Source organism: Stenella coeruleoalba (assembly GCF_951394435.1).
Source record: "Stenella coeruleoalba genome assembly, chromosome: X".
In the NCBI taxonomy this organism is placed as follows: domain Eukaryota; kingdom Metazoa; phylum Chordata; class Mammalia; order Artiodactyla; family Delphinidae; genus Stenella; species Stenella coeruleoalba.
Genome location: NC_137152.1, coordinates 117,912,655 through 117,926,052, shown reverse-complemented (window position 1 = coordinate 117,926,052; position 13,398 = coordinate 117,912,655). Strand labels below are relative to the sequence as shown.

The window sequence follows — 13,398 nt, the reverse complement described above, 5'->3', positions numbered from 1 at the left end:
TCCCCTTACTTTCAGTCTGTATGTGTCCCTAGGTCTGAAGTGGGTCTCTTGTAGACAGCATATATAAGGGTCTTGTTTTTGTAACCATTCAGCCAATCTGTGTCTTTTGGTGGAAGCATTTAGTCCATTTACATTTAAGGTAATTATCGATATGTATGTCCCTATTCCCGTTTTCTAAATTGTTTTGGGTTCGTTATTATAGGTCTTTTCCTTCTCTTGTGTTTCTTGCCTAGAGAAGTTCCTTTAGCATTTGTTGTAAAGCTGGTTTGGTGGTGCTGAACTCTCTCAGCTTTTGCTTGTCTGTAAAGGTTTTAATTTCTCCATGGAATCTGAATGAGACCCTTGCTGGGTAGAGGAATCTTGGTTGCAGGTTTTTCTCCTTCATCTCTTTGAGTATGTCCTGCCAGTCCCTTCTGGCTTGCAGAGTTTCTGCTGAAAGATCAGCTGTTAACCTTATGGGGATTCCCTTGTGTGTTATTTGTTGTTTTTCCCTTGCTGCCTTTAATATGTTTTCTTTGTATTTAATTTTTGACAGTTTGATTAATATGTGTCTTGGCGTATTTCTCCTTGGATTTATCCTGTATGGGACTCTCTGTGCTTCCTGGACTTGATTAACTATTTCCTTTCCCATATTAGGGAAGTTTTCAACTATAATCTCTTCAAATATTTTCTCAGACACTTTCTTTTTCTCTTCTTCTTCTGGGACCCCTATAATTTGAATGTTGGTGCGTTTAATGTTGTCCCAGAGGTCTCTGAGACTGTCCTCAGTTCTTTTCATTCTTTTTTCTTTATTCTGCTCTGCAGTAGTTATTTCCACTAGTTTATCTTCCAGGTCACTTATCCATTCTTCTGCCTCAGTTATTCTGCAATTGAGCCCATCTAGAGTACTTTTACTTTCATTTATTGTGTTGTTCATCATTGCTTGTTTCATCTTTATTTCTTCTAGGTCCTTGTTAAATGTTTCTTGCATTTTCTCTGTTCTATTTACAAGATTTTGGATCATCTTTACTCTCATTATTCTGAATTCTTTTTCAGGTAGACTGCCTATTTCCTCTTCATTTGTTTGGTCTGGTGGGGTTTTGCCTTGCTCGTTCATCTGCTGTGTGTTTTTCTGTCTTCTCATTTTGCTTATCTTACTGTGTTTGGGGTCTCCTCTTTGCAGGCTGCAGGTTTTTAGTTCCCGTTGTTTTTGGTGTCTGTCCCCAGTGGCTAAAGAAGGTTCAGTGGGTTGTGTAGGCTTCCTGGTGCAGGGGCCTAGTGCCTGTGTTCTGGTGGATGAGGCTGGATCTTGTCTTTCTGGTGGGCAGGTCTACGTCTGGTGGTGTGTTTTGGGGCGTCTGTGGCCTTATTATGATTTTAGGCAGCCTCTCTGCTAATGGGTGGGGTTGTGTTCCTGTCTTGCTTGTTGTTTGGCATAGGTTGTCCAGCACTGTAGCTTGCTGGTCGTTGAGTGACCTGAAGTTGGCTCTCCCACCTCAGAGGCACAGTACTGACTCCTGGCTGTAGCGTCAAGAGCCTTTCATCCACAGGGCTCAGAATAAAAGGGAGAAAAAGAAGAAAGAAAGCAAGCAAGAAAGAAAGCAAGAAAGAAAGGAAGGAAGGAAGGGAAAGAAAGAAGATAAAATAAAATAAGGTAAGAAAATAAAGTTATTAAAATAAAAAATAATTATTAAGGAAAAATTTTTTTAAAAAAGTAAAAAAAACACAAAAAAAACACACAAAAAAATGGACGGATAGAACCCTAGGACAAATGGTGGAAGCAAAGCTATACAGACAAGATCTCACACAGAAGCATACACATACACACTCACAAAAGAGGAAAAGGGGAAAAAATAATATATCTTGCTCTCAAAGTCCACCTCCTCAATTTGGGATGATTGGTTGTCTATTCAGGTATTCCACAGATGCAGGTACATCAAGTTGATTGTGGAGCTTTAATCCGCTGCTTCTGAGGCTGCTGGGAGAGATTTCCCTTCCTCTTCTTTGTTCGCACAGCTCCCAGGGGCTCAGCTTTGGATTTGGCCCTGCCTCTGCGTGTCGGTCGCTGGAGGGGGTCTGTTCTTCGCTCAGAGAGGACGGGGTTAAAGGAGCCGCTGATTAGGGGGCTCTGGCTCACTCAGGCCGGGGGCGGGGGAGAGGGAGGGGCACAGAGTGCGAGGCGGGCCTGCGGCGGGAAAGTCCGGCGTGACTTTGCACCAGCCTGAGGTCTGCCATGCGTTCTCCCGGGGAAGTTGTCCCTGGATCCCGGGAACCTGGCAGTGGCGGGCTGCACAGGCTCCGCGCAAGAGGGGTGTGGAGAGTGGCCTGTGCTCGCACACAGGCTTCTTGGTGGCGGCAGCAACAGCCTTAGCATCCCATGCCCGTCTCTGGGGTCTGCGCTGATAGCCGCGGCTTGCGCCTGTCTCTGGAGCTCCTTTAAGCAGCGCTCTTAATCCCCTCTCCTCGCGCACCAGGAAACAAAGAGGGAAGAAAAAGTCTCTTGCCTCTTCGGCAGCTCCAGACTTTTCTCGGACTCCCTCCCCGCTAGCTGTGGCGCACTAACCCCCTGCAGACTGTGTTCACGCCGCCAACCCCAGTCCTCTCCCTGCGCTCCGACCGAAGCCCGAGCCTCCGAAGCTTACTGATGTTTCATTTTACATCTCTATACTGTTTGACTTGTTGTATAGAGCAATTATCTTTTGTAATCAAAAATCAAATAAAGTAAAAAATAATTTTTAAACTTGGTAATTGCAGCACGACACATCACACGTTACAATAGAGGTCAGACAGGTGCTGTGGGGACTCACAGGAGGAGGCTCCTAGTCTAGTTGTTGTGCATCTAGAGAGGATTTCTGGAGGGTATGAAACCTGTACTCCTGACGGTTGAGTGGGAATTAGCTAGTGGGCTGGGATGGGGAGTGTTCCAAGGCACAGGAAGATATAGAGGCTGAGAGCAGAGGGATCTTGACTGGGTGAAATAACTAAGGCTATAGGTATGGCTGGAACACTGGAGAGGAGAGGTGAGAGACCAGTTAGAGGGGTCAGCAGGGGCTAGATTATTAGATTACAAGGACCCCTATGTCAGGTTAGGCTTGAAGTTAATTATTACCAATTGTAGGAGCCACTGGGGAGTTGTAAACAGGGGAGTGACATGATCAGGCTGTTCTCACGCTGGCTGCTGTGTCGGGCATGGATAAGAAGTGGTATGAGTGGAAGCAGTGGGACACTGCACTGCAGACCACTGCACTTGTGCAACAAGAGAGAAATGTGCCTTTGACTAGCTTGGTGGCACTGGGGAACATGGAGAACTGAATAGATTCAAGAGATGTTTATAGTGCAGCACTGACAGATCTGGCTGATTGGTTAGGTTCAAGAAGAAGGCGGGGTGGATTCCATGATGGTGCCTGACTTTCTGGCTTGAAAAATTGGGTGAGAGGAATACAAAGAATCTGATTTTTGATTCAGTTTCAGACAAGCCTTGAAGGGAGCGGGATGGCAATGAGAGAGCACTTGGGCTTACAGAGGTTGACGTACTTGGTCTGAGAACCTGGCCTCTGACAATGGTGACACCCTCTGGCTTGACTCTTGGTAATGCATACCTATGTGGGCCAGCCTTGAAATCTAGCCTGCCCTCTGCTGCCTAGTCAAGCAGCTGCAGATGACTCTAGACGGCAAGGCCTCTAGGCTGCCCCAAGCCGGGACTCAGGGCCAGATTCAGGTTTTGAGGGGCCTGAAGCTTATATAATTTGGCAGGGAGCTTCCTTAGTAAGATTACAACATTAAAAACGAACATGAATATTGACTTAGAATGAGAAGATAAATCATACTAAGTTACATATTTTAAAAAGCAGAGAAGAATCAAGAAAAATTGCAAAATAATTTTAATTACAGAACGAATTCATTATTTATTCATTTAAATGAATTAACATCTATAAAATATTTTCCTTATTATCTAAACATATCTGATAAAAGACTCGTATCCAAAATTTACAAAGCACTCTTAAAATTCAAAAATAAGGAAACAACCCAATTAAAAAGGGGGAAAACGATCTGAACCAACACTTTACCAACAAAGATGTACAGATGGCAAGTAAGCATATGAAAAGATGCTCCCCATCATATGTCATCAGCGAAACGCAAGGTAAAACAGCAGTGAGATGCCACTGCACACCTGTTAGAATGGCCAACATCCAGAACACTGACAGCACCAAATGTTGGGTTGGGCTGGCGAGGCTGTGGAGCAACAGGAACTCTTATTCATCGCTGGTGGGAGTGCAAATGGTCCAGCCACTGTGGAAGACAGTTTACAGTTTCTTGCAAAAGTTAACACACTCCTGCCGTATGGTCCAGCAATTGTGTTCCTTGGTATTTACCCAGATGTGCTGGAAACCTATGTCCACACAAAAACTTGCACTCAAATGTTTATAGCAACTTTCCTTATAATGCCAAAACTTGGAAGCAACCAAGATGTCGCTCAGTAGGTGGAGGGATAAATAAACTGTGGTCCATTCAGACAGTGGATTATTGTCTACGTACTGTATATGATTCCAACTAGATGACGTTCTGGAAAAGGTAAAACTGGAGACAGTAAAATGATCAGCAGTTGCCAGGGGTTCAGAGCGGGGGAGGGAGGGATGAATAGGTAGAGTGCAGGGGATTTTTAGAGCAATGAAACTAGTCTGTATGGTACTGTAATGGTGGATGCATGACATTATGCAATTGGCAAAGGTCATAGAACGTACAGCACAGAGTGAACCCTACTGTAAATTATGGGCTTTAATTAATAATAACCTATCAATACTGGTTCATCAGTTGTAACGCATGTACCACACAAACGTATGACCTCACTACTAGGATAAACTGAATGGGGGTGGGAAGAGGGAGTATATGGGAACTCTGTACTTTCTGCTCAACTGTTATTTAAACCTGAAACTGCTCTAAAAGTAATCTATTAATTTAAAATAAGCTAATTCAGTGTTTCTTCCAACATGGTTCATCAAAATGCTTGTTTACTATACTCATTGACTCATCCTAAGAAGAGACATCTCTATTTTGACTGGGCATAGGTGAGAATCACATCCTTCCCTTATAACGTATGGTGGATACACTATCCACTGTTTTGCATTCTGAAGGCAAGCAATGTCTAAACACATATTTGCAATAAAAATCCAGCTTTGGCCCCTCCTTAGCTTCATTTAGCTTCATCTTCTATGTGGCAAGTTCACATCCATAGGCTGAAAATCAGGGTCAAGTCCCAGGCCTGGGGATAAACTATGGCATTGCCAATGGGCTGGGATTCCAGGCTGAGCAACTAACCACAACTGAAGAGTAGAGGCCAAAACAGAAGTGGAGGTTATGAATTTGCCAACTTGGGAGTGGAGTAGGTGTAGAACAGAGAAAACTGACTCAGGTTGGCTACCTGGGAGCCCAGAGTTTCACCCCGGGAAAGCCTCTGGGCCCTGAGCCTTACAACAAAGAGGAGACTTGAAGGTGTTGTTGTCTTGTTTCCTACTCTGATTAGCAACAAACCCCTTGCACCTCTCACTTCTCTCATTTTCTTGCTGCATCTCTCAGTCTTTCCTTAACTTCTCTGCATCGCTCGCTTTCCAACCATATCCAACTCTGGCATCTCTAGTTCAAGGTTGTTTTGTTCCTTGTCATCTGTCTCGTAGAATAGTTTCACTGCCCTAAAAATTCCAATCTCAGGATTGGAAGCTTTGCCATGAGCTCAACTTCTCCCGAATGCTTGAACAGTGTCTGCAGTATTCTCCATAGCGATCTCTCCTGGAAAGTCTCTGGTGATAAGGCATTGACTACATCACGAAGCAGCTCCTACTCTAGGGGAGCAATTTTACATGGGAAATTTCCTTGTTCAAGTCCAAATCTGTCTTCCTGGATCTTTTCTAAGTCCTTGGTATTTGTTGAGTGAAGCCGTCCAGAATAAGGAGCAGAATAAGTTTCTTCCTTCTCTCACGTGACAGCCCTGGGGGATTTGAAGGCAGTGCTCTCCGGTCTGCACACTTTCAGGTTAAACATCCAAAGGCCTGTGAATTGTTTCCCATGTCTGTCATCCCTTCACCATCTGAGTAACTACCCTCTGGGCATGTCTGCTGAAAGGGCGCCACCCAGAAATGAGCCTGCCACTCCAGCTGTCCAGGGGAGGATGGAGCTAGCCCAGCTCTTGTTCTGAACAGGGTGCTTTTGCTAATGCAGTGCAGGAGCAGATCAGCCCTTCTGGCAGTCACGCAGCATTCCTCATTTCTATTGAACTTGCAGATGACTCAAATTCCTTCCGTCTCTGCACGTGCTGTTGCTAAGCCACATCTCCCTCTCCCATCCTTAAGTATTTTGAGATAAGATTAATGCCTTAAACATTGTGTTTATTTTTCATGCTGAGAATGTTGGCCCAGCATTCCTCCTTGGTGAGATCTTTGGCCACCTGGTTTTGCTGTTATCCCTACATGCTATCTCTGATTTTGAAGTGCAGGCCATTTATATCTTCCTTTGGGAAATGCGCAAGGCATAGGATTGAGCTGCTTTGGCTACGTTCTTAGTAGTACGCTTTTGGTCCAATCGTTCATGCTGGTAAACCACCATCTGACCAAACCATCATCAGCCTGCATTTTTCCATCTTAACAGCAGTAAGGCAATATTTATGGAAGTTCTTCTATGTGCCTGGCCTCTGCTAGGAACAAGTCACAACATTCTAAACAGGTTTTATAATCATCCCCATTTTTCAGATGAGGAAACTGAAGATCGGGGAGATTGAATACTTGTTCAAAGTCACACAGCTAGCGTGGGGTGGATCCAAGACTGAACCAAGGTGTGTTTGACACCAATGCTCATGCTCTTAACCACTATACTATACCATCTCCACCTTCTGAAAAGCCAGTCTTTCTAAATCCAGATTTACATCACATAAATTCATTCATCCAGGCGGAGGGAAAAGATCAACAAGTCTAAGGCAGAAGCATGTCTGATGTGTTTGAGATACTGTGTGCATACCAATGTGGCTGGAACTGAGTGGGCGACGGAGAAGGTGTAGTAGATATTTCACAGAGGTCATTGGGGCCCAGATTATATAGGGATTGGTAAGCAGTTTGACTGGTACCTTGAGTGACATGAGGAACTCTGGGAGGGTTTTGAGCAGGGTGATGACATGACCTGGATTATAAACCTAATCTGGTTGCTGTCTTTGTTGAGAGTAGAGTATGGGAGACTGGGGCAAAGTTCTGGGGAGCTCAGTGAAGTTCGTATTTTGGAGGATGGGTTTGGGGGATGATTAGAGAAGGCTAAGTTTTCTCATAGATAAACCCAAAGGAAATACATTATAATACACTTACAATTGGAAATACAACTTAATTCCTATCTATGAGACATTGCAATTCAATCAATTTTTAAATGTAAATTTATTTTATTATGAAATGTTTCAGGTACAAAAAAACCTATAAAGTCTAATATAGTGAACAACCATTTAACCATCACCCAGCTTAAGAAATGTAGCATAACAAATGCAATCTAATCCCACCGTGGACCCATCTCAATCTTGTGTCCTTCCTCTCTCCCTCCTTTCCCAGTGGTGACCTCAGTCCTCCAGTTGTATTTTTATTCCATGCATATTTTTATGCTCTCATTGCATATGTATTATCTGTTATCAACATATAGTATTATGTTGCATATTTTAAAACTTTAAATAGAATCTCTCTGTACATATCATTCCATGACTTGCTTTTTTGGTTAATTATTATGCTTTTGCAATTTATCAAGGTTGTGTTTCACTCATTTTCTTTAGTGTTAATTTGTTACTGATAGCATTTCACTGTACAACTCTATCATACTTTATTTATCCATCCTCCTGTAAATGGACGTTTAGGTTGTCCCTATTTTTCTGCTATTATGAACAGTGCTGCAGTAAACATTCCTGTACATTTCTCTGTGAAAAACCAATGGAGCTTCTGCAGGCTTAGGGTATAAACCTAGGAATGGAATTGCTGGGGGCTATACATCTTCAACTTTACTAGATTTTGCCCGATTGCTCTGCAGAGCAGTTGTACCAATTTCCACTCTTCCCAGCAGTATGTGAGAGTTCCTGTCTCTCCAACATTTGGCTTTGTCAGACTCTCCATCTTTACCAATTGGATTCTTGTGAAATACAGGTCTTTCACACGCATTGTTAAGCCCTAGAGAACTGGGATCATATGTTGCGTTTGCCATGGTTTCCCTGGCACTTCGCCCAACTCCTGGCACATAGTAGATACTCAATATTTTCTGGTTGACTGAGCAACACAGTTTTCTGGTTCCTCTCATGTAAAATCCCTCTGCAATTTGCTGGAGAAGATGCCCATTCTCCAGGGAGTCTTGCTTCTACCTCATTCTTTTCGCTTGAAAATCAGAAACCTCTCAGGGACTAAGTGGAGAGAGCACTTTTTGGCCGCCCTGTTTGGTTTTACTGCAGCCGCAGTTCTCAGAGCTTAGCCATGCATCAAAATCACCCGGAGGACTTAAAGCTCTGAACACTGGGCCCCACCCCCAGAGTTTCTCATTGAAGAGATCTAGGGTTGGTCCAAGAATTCACATTTCTAACAGGTTCCTAGGCATTACTGATGCTGCTGGTCTGGGAAGCACACTTTGGAACCACTATAGTTGAGAAACATTCAATCCAGACATTTTGGGTATGTTCTGTGTGGAATGTACTTAAAGGGACTAAATGCAAAACTTGGAGTCATTCCAACGTGGACAGTGGAAGGAAAAAAATGTCATATCCAACTTCACCTGGCTGGAGTAGGGAAAGGAGAAGCTTGAATTCTGGGTCACTAGAATGTTCAAGACAGATGGTGGGCCATGCAAAGACTGATATAATTCAGTAAGAATATATTGGGAAGTTTTCATCTACCCAAGAATCTTGCACAAGATTTCAAGCCAGGATCTTTTTTTCCACTGATACTGCTGAGACTTCCCGGATCTTCTCTTTCCCTTCCTCCTCGTCCTCTTCTTCCTCTTGCTCGTCTTTCATCACCATCACCATCATCATCACCAAACATTAATTCAAGTGTAGGCTTGACAGTCAGGATACCATAATAGACATAGCTACTGTTTATTTTTATTTATTTATTTTTAGCATCTTTTTTGGAGTATAATTGCTTTACAATGGTGTGTTAGTTTCTGCTTTATAACAAAGTGAATCAGCTATATGTATACATATGTCCCCATATCTCTTCCCTCTTGCGTCTCCCTCCCTCCCACCCTCCCTATCCCACCCCTCTAGGTGGTCACAGAGCACCGAGCTGATCTCCCTGTGCTATGCGGCTGCTTCCCATGAGCTATCTATTTTACGTTTGATAGTGTATATATGTCCATGCTACTCTCTCACTTTGTCACAGCTTACCCTTCCCCCTCCCCATATCCTCAAATCCATGCTCTAGTAGGTCTGTGTCTTTATTCCCGTCTTACCCCTAGGTTCTTCATGACCTTTTTTTTTTCTTAGATTCCATATATATGTGTTAACATATGCTATTTGTTTTTCTCTTTCTGACTTACTTCACTCCGTATGACAGACTCCAGGTCCATCCACCTCACTACAAATAACTCAATTTCGTTTCTTTTTATGGCTGAGTAATATTCCATTGTATATATGTGCACATCTTCTTTATCCATTCATCTGTCGATGGACACTTAGGTTGTTGCCATGTCCTGGCTATTGTAAATAGTGCTGCAACGAACATTGTGGTACATGACTCTTTTTGAATTATGGTTTTCTCAGGGTATATGCCCAGTAGTGGGATTGCTGGGTCATATGGTAGTTCTACTTTTAGTATTTTAAGGAACCTCCATACTGTTCTCCATAGTGGCTGTATCAATTTACATTCCCACCAACAGTGCAAGAGGGTTCCCTTTTCTCCACACCCTCTGCAGCACTTACTGTTTGTAGATTTTCTGACGATGGCCATTCTGACTGGTGTGAGGTGATACCTCATTGTAGTTTTGATTTGCATTTCTCTAATGGTTAGTGATGTTGAGTATCCTTTCATGTGTTTGTTGGAAATCTGTGTATCTTCTTTGGAGAAATGTCTGTTTAGGTCTTCTGCCCATTTTTGGATTGGGTTGTTTGTTTTTTTGTTATTGAGCTGCATGAGCTGCTTGTATATTTTGGAGATTCATCCTTTGTCAGTTGCTTCATTTGCAAATATTTTCTTCCATTCTGAGGGTTGTCTTTTGGTCTTGTTTATGGTTTCCTTTGCTGTGCAAAAGCTTTGAAGTTTCATTAGGTCCCATTTGTTTATTTTTGTTTTTATTTCCATTTCTCTAGGAGGTGGATCAAAAAGGATCTTGCTGCGACTTATGTCATAGAGTGTTCTGCCTCTGTTTTCCTCTAAGAGTTTGATAGTGTCTGGCATTACATTTAGGTCTTTAATCCATTTTGAGTTTATTTTTGTGTGTGGTGTTAGGGAGTGTTCTAATTTCATTCTTTTACATGTAGCTGTCCAGTTTTCCCAGCACTACTTATTAAAGAGGCTGTCTTTTCTCCATTGTATATTCTTGCCTCCTTTATCCAGGATAAGGTCCTGGATATGTGCGTGGGCTTATCTCTGGGCTTTCCCTCTGGTTCCATTGATCTGTATTTTTGTGTTTGTGCCAGTACCATTCTGTCTTGATTACTGTAACTTTTCAGTGTAATCTGTAGTCAGGGAGGATGATTCCTGCAGCTCTGTTTGTCTTTCTCAAGATTACTTTGGCTATTTGGGCTCTTTTGTGTTTCCATACAAATTGTGAAATTTTTTGTTCTAGTTATGTAAGAAATGCCATTAGTAGTTTGATAGGGATTGCATTGAATCTGTAGATTGCTTTGGGTAGTATCGTCATTTTCACAATGTTGATTCTTCCAATCCAGGAACATGGTATATCTCTCCATCTGTTTGTATCATCTTTAATTTCTTTCATCAGTGTCTTGTCGTTTTCTGCATACAGGTCTTTTGTCTCCTTAGGTAGGTTTATCCCTAGGTATTTTATTCTTTTTGTTGCAATGGTAAATGGCAGTGTTTCCTTAATTTCTCTTTCAGATTTTTCATCATTAGTGTATAGGAATGCAAGAGATTTCTGTGCATTAATTTTGTATCCTGCTGTTTTTTTTTTGTGAACAGATATATATTTTACTTTCATAAACGTTAACAACAATAGTACAAAGATTGTGAGGGAGGTAGTGGGAATATGTTGTGTTCGGTCATTACCGTGTGAGTTTCCTATTGCCATGTAACAGGTTATCAGCTAACTTGCTTCAGTCTACTTTTTTTTAAATTAATTAATTAATTAATTAATTTTTAACATCTTCATTGGGATATAATTGCTTTACAATGGTGTGTTAGTCTCTGCTTTACAACAAAGTGAATCAGTCATACATATACATATGTTGCCATATCTCTTCCCACTTGCGTCTCCCTCCCTCCCACCCTCCCTATCCCACCCCTCCAGGCTGTCACAAAGCACCGAGCCAATATCCCTGTGCCATGCGGCTGCTTCCCACTAGCTATCTACCTTACGTTTGTTAGTGTGTATATGTCCATGACACTCTCTCGCCCTGTCACAGCTCACCCTTCCCCCTCCCCATAACCTCAAGTCCGTTCTCTAGGAGGTCTGCGTCTTTATTCCTGCCTTACCCCTAGGTTCTTCATGACATTTTTTTTTCTTAAATTCCATATATATGTGTTAGCATACGGTATTTGTCTTTTTCTTTCTGACTTATTTACACTCTGTATGACAGACTCTAGGTCTATCCACCTCATTACAAATAGCTCAATTTCGTTTCTTTTTATGGCTGAGTAATATTCCATTGTATATATGTGCCACATCTTTTTTTTTTTTAACCGTTCTCCAGAAGGTCTGTGTCTTTATTCCTGTCTTACCCCTAGGTTCTTCATGACACATTTTTTTTCTTCTTAAATTGCATGGAGTACCAAGAAATAGTCAATATAGGACTGGACTGTCAGTAATGACCTGATTAATATTTCTTATTACTGGTAAAAAAAATATATATATGCTCTCCCCCTGATAAAGCAATTTCAGGATATGAGAAATCTATCTTTCTAAATATAAATCCAGGGCTGACAAATAATTTTTAAAATATATTTTTAAAAAATCAAATGTTTTCTGTAATATTGTACTTCCACATTTTATCTTATTTTCATCACAATTAAATCATTTGGGGGTTGTATTGATGGGCCAGATTGTCAGAGCTTTGCCTTTCCATTATAAACAACCTTTAGAATGAGATCTCCTTTATTATATTTTTAATAAGGACCAAATGAGATTTATAGAATACATTTAATAATTTTATAGTTGGGTCGGTTATTCTGCTTTTCTTTCCTTTTTTTGAAATTTAATATGTGAAAATTGGTATTTTATAATCTTAAGGAAATCGATCGGACTGCATTTTTCAAACCTATTATCTTAGCGTGGCTTATAGTAATCCTTCACTTTAAAATCTCTTTTATGGGTATTTAATATGTTGGGATATTTTACATTCTTGCTTGAGTTCTTTCTCGATGGCAGTTATTGAAAAAAACAAATATATATATATATAGTCACTGTGATTTAGGGGCCAGAAAACCAGTGTCCATGTGGGGGTAAATATAGACCACAGCTGCTTATTTTTACAAGTAAAACTTTGTTGGAACATAGCTGTACACTTTTACTTACATAGTGTCTGTGGTTGCTTTTGTGCTAACACAACAGAAACCTATATAGCCTACAAAGCCTAAAGTATTTACTACCTGACCCCTTACAGAAAATGTTTACTGACCCAGTATTTTATAGATCAGAACAGTGAATCTCAGAGAAGTCCAGTAACCTGCCCAAATTCACACTAATGTGTAACTGACAGAGCTGAGACTTAGATCCAGTCTCCCAGATTCTAGGACCCCTGCTTATAATGTATATATCATAATTCCTCATTATCTTATTGGGCTATTATTATATTATTACTCTCCTATTCTCACCAGTGGTCACAGCTTTTATCTTTTTCCCCCCACGTATTGGATATTTCATTTTATTTTCACTTTTTATAAGTCAAATCTCCAGTCAACACAACTGGTATTTGCAAACCTGCGCAACTTTTAGTTAGTTGCCACATGAAGTCTTAACAAAAATCTTCTAGATTTACCATAAAAAAGGAGCCTGCTGAGAAGATTGGCAATAGCAGAAACCAGCGTATATGAAGGCTCTGTCCTACGTGCATTTTTAAAATATGGCATTACCTAGAGTTTTTTTAATATATATTTATAGCTAGAGTTTTAATGACGTGTACAGTAGGAAAATAAATGAACACATAAAATGCTGTTAGAGAAATTTGAATCTCCCATTGAAAAATCGATTCCATTTTACAAAAACTAGCTCTTCCCACAAGACATTGTGGTTTACAGAGGCTAA

The 13,398-nt window shown here is 41.2% G+C and overlaps 1 long non-coding RNA gene across 6 annotated transcripts in view; it reads left to right on the top strand.

The window, feature by feature from the left end:
* The first annotated feature begins 1,422 nt into the window (after window positions 1-1,422).
* LOC307179901 overlaps window positions 1,423-13,398 on the top strand; it is a 552,143-nt gene continuing 540,167 nt past the window's right edge. For all 6 annotated transcript variants that reach the window (XR_013825591.1, XR_013825592.1, XR_013825593.1 and 3 more), the window contains exon 1: window positions 1,423-1,633. This is a non-coding gene — a long non-coding RNA (uncharacterized lncRNA). The remainder of the gene's footprint in view (window positions 1,634-13,398) is intronic.